The following is a 6,268-nucleotide window of genomic DNA, read 5'->3' on the forward strand; positions in this document are numbered from 1 at the left end:
AGTGACCAGGAGAAGAGGAGGAGGCCAGAAGGCGCTGTGGAGATGAGGTTGCAAAGGCAATTAAGAGCTGCCCAAACAACCTGTTAAGGATTTTAGTTTCTCTTAAAAAAAGTGAAGAGTTTCAAACATGAAGATTATGTGATCAGATCTGCATTTTGAAAAATCACTCAGTCTTGTGTGCAAAACTATAGAAGAAGCCAACAGTAAATGCAGGTAGACCCTAATTGTGTGCTCTGTGTGTGCTAAGTCGCTTCAGTCGTGCCTGCCCTTTGTGACCCTATGGACTGTAGCCTGCCAGGCTCCTCTATCCATGGAATTCTCTAAGCAAGAATACTGGAGTGGGTTGCCATTTCCTACTCCAGGGATCTTCCCGATCCAGGGATCAAACCTGTGTCTCTTATGTCTCCTGCAGTGGCAGGCGGGTTCTTTACCGCTAGGGCCACCTGCTACTGCTACTAAGTCACTTCAGTCGTGTCCGACTCTGTGCGACCCCACAGACGGCAGCCCACCAGGCTCCCCCATCCCTGGGATTCTCCAGGCAAGAATACTGGAGTGGGTCTCCATTTCCTTCTCCAATGCATGAAAGTGAAAGTGAAGTCGCTCAGCCGTGTGCAATCCTAGTGACCCCATGGACTGCAGCCTACCAGGCTCCTCCGTCCATGGGATTTTCCAGGCAAGAGCACTGGAGTGGGTTGCCATTGCCTTCTCCGTAGGGCCACCTGGGAAGACCCTAATTAGGAGACCATAAATAATTCAAATGAGAAATGATAGTGGCTGGAACTCGAGTGTAAAGACCAGGAGTAGACTCAACAGATATTCAAGTAAGACTCCAGGAGAGACTGATATGAGACAGGAAGTTGTCAAACTTGAACTCCTATAGAAAGGATGATGAGAACTGGTCACTTGAGTCAAACACAGTAAGAGGACCTATTTTTCTTGGGAGATAAGTCATGACTTTCAAACATGTGAGTATGAGTAGTTATTCCTAATTATGGGATTGGTTTTTATAGAAACATTTCAGTGTACATTGCGCTTGTATTTTACTGAGTGTTTTATTTTACTGGATGTTTTTGGATATCAGACAGAACAGAATAGGTTTCTGCATGTGTGTAAAATGGATCTGAACAGAATGAAGGTCCTTACTTTCCTTTAGGTTCTTTCCTTTAAACACTCCCTCAAAATTGTCTTTCATGACTACAGTTTAATAGTGTCTCAAGAATTCTACTTATACACTCAGCTGATAAATTATTTTAAAACTTAAAAAAATTAGTATTAAAATGGAAAAAAAAAGATAAAAAGCCAAACAAAGGAAAAAATAACCTGTAAAGTCCAAAAGGAAGCTTCAACCACGTGACTTTCAATCTGTTACCAGAACATGAACATGAAGGGGGTTTTATTGTGACAGGCTGGTTTGGAGCATTAACCTTAAACCATATTAATATTCCAGAATGAAAAGGCTTGCGAATGCGACTTAGGAAACTTCTTACTCATAGAATCCAACTTGTAAATTTTTTGACTCCAGACCTTGATCTATAAAAATACTAGTTTGCAACTTAAAACTGTGTCACTACTGACTTGGTGCTTTTAAGTCGCTTGAGACTGGAGCCTCAGGAAGACTGTTAGGGGAGCTCACTTGACAACACTGGTTCCCTTAATTACTGACCACAGGTATGTACTCTGTCGGATCCCAAGTTTTTGCAAGCTTCATGGGTCTCAACCTTCTTCCATCCTTTCTCTCCCACTTAGAAAAACAGGAGAGCAGGAGCCTCGGAGAGGGTATTTAACAAAACACCTGCCCCACCCACCTCACAAACAATAACCTTCCATTCCAGAACTAAAGCTCCTGTCAGAAAACGACGCTGGGCCGGACGGCCTCAGATGGTAACCCAGGTTATCAGAGGCGCACCTCAACACTGAGGGGAGCTCTTCTCACCCAGTCCCGGAGTAGTGTCCTATTTCCCAAAAGGGAACCAAGATCTCCACCGCGGAAACCCGAGCTCCTGAGCCTGAGCACGGGGCTCTCCCTCCAGCAGATGGCTCCAGCCCGGGGTCTCCAGTCGCTTCCAGGCCTCTTTGGGAGACTCGGGCCTCCCGGATCCGCTCCCCGCAGCTTCCCGCTCCCCTAGCCCGGCTTCGCGCGAGGGCGCCTACCGCCCAGCTGGCCCCACCTGCAGCCAGGAGGCCCGTCACCAGGCAACAGTCGCCAGCCCCTGGGACCTTGGGAGGCCTACCCCGGGCGCGGGTGCTTCCCCATTCCTTCTCTCTGCCTGGGGAGCCCGGGCGGGTGCGCGATCGGTGAAGGAGGTCGTTCGGTGCCCATGGGCGGTCACTCACCTCTTCCCCTTCTCCCTCAGGAGGGGCGGCCCTGGGGCTCTTCCCCACCCCGCCCCCCAAACGCCTCTCGGCTGCTCCTGCTCAGCCTCGGCGCCTGGCCGCTGCCGCCGGCTTACTCCATAGCCTCCTACACTCGTGCGGCCTCAAAGGCTGGAACCGGAGGAGGGGAAAGGGGAGGGGAGGGGCGGGAGTGGGGAGGAAGAGTAAAGGAGGGGGAAGAAGACCGAAAGACCAGTCGGTCCTGGCATGACGTCACTTCCGGCTTGTTCGGAAGGGGCGGGACCAGGACGTCTTTGACCCCCCCGAAGAGAGCCAAGTGGGGGCGGGGCCACGGGCCGGAGGCGGAGCCCGGTGGACCAGATTAGGGCAGTTCATTTGACTCCGCGGTTCCATAGCCTTGCCTTGACTGCCAGATCCAGCTTCCCGGCCCTGGGCGGAACGGATCGAGCTTCGTGAGCCGTAGAGGCTCCAGGAAAAGAAGGACAGGTAGCCCTTTAGAGCCTAGCCAAATGTGCCCTAAAGAGGGGGACAGCTGAGGAGAGCGAAGGTTTGGACTTTGAGCTCAGGCCTCTGGGGCTCGCCCCTTTCCTGGATCCGCCCCTTTCCCCGCCCACCTGTCCTCTCAGTCTGACTGAGGACCGCCTCTGGGTCTTTTCAGAAGCTGCGCTTCTTGGGGAGTCCTGGAAAGCAGTGCTTCTCAGACTTTAACATGAACACATGATTTGGGGATGTTATTAAAATGCAGCGTGGATTCAAGAGTACGGTCTGATGGTCTATGTTTCTAAGACGTTCATAAGATGATGCCAATGCTGCAAGTCCTTGAGCTCGAGGACTATTTCTTTAACCTGGCCTACTCGTTTAATGACGCTTAGCGAGGCAGATGGTCTGTGGAAAATAACTCTGTCTCCAGCGCTCATAGACTCCTAGGCTTATCTACCCCACCCTACCCTAACTTCGACCCTACTTGCTTCTACTCCTCAAACCTTCCCCTTTTCCACTCTGCCCTCCACCCCCTGCTCCTGTCTACGCACTGTCCACAAGGTCTCGCGCTGTAATAGTTCAAGGATAGACAGCTTCTGCTACAGAAGGCGTTTGAAGGTGACTGTTTCTTTGCTCTAAACATCGCACCATTATGTAAAATTGGCACCCAGTTTCCTATTACTTACTTCTTGGAAGAAAGTTATGACCAACCTAGACAGCATATTAAAAAGCAGAGACATTACTTTGCCAACAAAGGTCTGTCTAGTCAAAGCTATGGTTTTTCCAGTAGTCATGTATGGATGTGAGAGTTGGACTATAAAGAAAGCTGAGCGCCGAAGAACTGATGCTTTTGAACTGTGGTGTTGGAGAAGACTCTTGAGAATCCCTTGGACTGCAAGGAGATCCAACCAGTCCATCCTAAAGGAAATCAGTCCTGAATGTTCATTGGAAGGACTGATACTGAAGCTGAAACTCCAATACTTTGGCCACCTGATGCAAAGAACCAACTCATTTGAAAAGACCCTGATGCTGGGAAAGATTGAAGGCAAGAGGAGAAAGGGACGAAAGAGGCTGAGATGGTTGGATGGCATCACCGACTCAATGGACATGAGTTTGGGTAAACTCCGGGAGTTGGTGATGGACAGGGAAGCCTGGCGTTCTGCGGTCCATGGGGTCGCAAAGAGTCAGACACGACTGAGCCACTGAACTGAATTGAACTTCCAGTTATTCATAGGCAAAGGAAGAAAGACTTAAATTCTTGGATTCTAACAACAAAAATATAGAAACAACATTCTAGATGTTTCAATTTATTCCCTTATCTTACTAAAAATTTTTTATTAAAAATTCACTGGGGTAGGAGGGAATGAAGAGTGACTGCTAACTGTATAAAGTCTTCTTTTTGAAGTGATGAAATGGTCTGGAGTTAGATGAAAGAGATGGCTGCACAGAGTTGTGAATGAAAAGTCATTGAATTGTACACTTTAAAAGAGTGAATTTTGTGAAATGTAAATTATATCTAAATTTTATTGTCTCCAATTAATTGAAAAAGTTTATATATATACATTATAAAAATCAGAAATATGTATGCTGGAAAGTGAACATGCTTTCATTATGTCAATTTCCCAAAGGTTAGTTTGAATTTTATCCTTCCAGACCTTTCTTTCTGTTTTCGTATATTTGTGTATAGGTTGGGAATTTTATTTTTGCATAACTAGGATGATATTAATAGTATACAAATTGTTCCACCCAACTCTGTTTTTACTACTTAATGAAATCCTTCATGCTATAAATGTCATTCTTCCTAATGGGTTTTTAATAATCTGTAATAAAGCTATACTATAATCTATTTAACTATTCCCCATGTGCTGGACATTTTACTGTCTTCAGGTTTTCATTATTTCTAAGTTTTCTTTTTCAACAAGAACAACTGACAGATAAATCAGTTTTTTCAGCTCCTTGCCCTAGATTTCTTTCATGCAAAGGTTGTCATTGTTCAAAAGTCAAAAAGAAGAAATAAAAACAGAGTCTGATGAAGCCACAGCTCTGTAATAAGCAAGATTTCAGTAAGTGTGTGCATTCCTTTTGAATGTATCCTAAATTAATATTCTTCAAGACTACATTCACATAATAGTATATGTTTTATCAGTAGAGCAAATTCCTAGGTTTACTCTGATTTTATTGGGAGGTGAACATGTGCAACCTTAGTAAACCTATTATAGTTTCCATAAGATGCGAGAAGAAACTTAAGAAAGGCATTGGCAGCTGATATGACATAAAAAAGCATAAGGTTGCAAAAAAGTATATATTTTTGTGTAATCTAAACTTGCTAGAAACATATGTTTAAATTTTTTTCATGATGCTCTGGTCCCTTTCAAGCTACTCAGCTATGGGATGGTATTTTTTACTCCCTTCAGACTCAAGTGGAAATAAAAAGAAGGAAGCAGCGTTTACAAACATAAAAGACTTTTACCGGTTCCTATGCTGTCAATGCAGTATTAAGTCATCTTATGCAAAATATGTGCCTAAGTAGTAATGACATCTCTCGTCTTAAAGGAGTTTGTCTTTGCCAAGTTCTAATGAATCATAAAGTATTTGAACCAGTAGGAACGAAGCTATTCAAAAATGAAAAGGAATTGGAATTTGAAGATTCAAACAATAGACTCTACAGGTTTCTAGGCAATAAATCATCTTATGTTTTTTGCAAAATAAAAAAGAATTCTGAGACTGGGTTAACTGATGAAATAAAAGCAAAGAAACATATAAGGTTAGTGTTATCCAAGATACTGTAGTATTTTGTGTTTAGATGCTGGCAGAACAGTCTTCATTGAGCGAACCTTAAATATTCTACTTTCAAGTTTTTTCAGAAATTAATAAAAGAAATAGCCATATATAAATTAATCTATTTCTGCATTTGCTCTAAAACAGTTATGAGGAAATGATCACATAAATACTTCAGAATTTATACCAGGAAAAACTTTATCTCCTCTGATGAATTGTGTGCTTCCTAGTTTTTGAAAAGTGACTTAACCAAAGTAGATAAAGTCAAAGTTATGGATACTAGAGCAAAAGTCTTCTTTGTTATAGAAACCATGATAACCTTAGAATTAACATATATATATTTCTGTTTATTTACAATCCTAACATCCTCTTTTGGTGATATTCTATTATCTAATAAATTTATTACTTGTATCTTTTGGGCTTCCCTGGTGGCTCAGACGATAAAGGGTCTGCCGCAATGCGAGAGACCCTGGTTCGATTCCTGGGTTGGGAAGATCCCCTGGAGAAGGAAATGGCAATCCACTCCAGCACTCTTGCCTAGAAAACCCCATAGACAGAGGAGCCTGATAGGCTATAGTCCATGGGGTCGCAAAGAGTTGGACACGACTGAGCGACTTCACTTCTTCACTTGTATCTTTTACTGTAAGCTGCCTGACATCTTTTTGAAAATAGGAAA

At 43.9% G+C, this 6,268-nt stretch overlaps 1 protein-coding gene across 1 annotated transcript in view; it reads right to left on the minus strand.

The window, feature by feature from the left end:
* SCYL2 (SCY1 like pseudokinase 2) overlaps positions 1 to 2,575 on the minus strand; it is a 55,712-nt gene extending 53,137 nt beyond the window's left edge. The window contains exon 1 of the mRNA XM_070370290.1: positions 2,335 to 2,575. The gene's annotated coding sequence lies outside the window, so the exon portion shown is untranslated. The remainder of the gene's footprint in view (positions 1 to 2,334) is intronic.
* Between the last annotated feature and the right edge of the window lie 3,693 nt (positions 2,576 to 6,268).

The sequence above is a fragment of the Bos mutus genome, chromosome 5 (assembly GCF_027580195.1).
Source record: "Bos mutus isolate GX-2022 chromosome 5, NWIPB_WYAK_1.1, whole genome shotgun sequence".
NCBI classification, from domain to species: Eukaryota; Metazoa; Chordata; class Mammalia; order Artiodactyla; family Bovidae; genus Bos; species Bos mutus.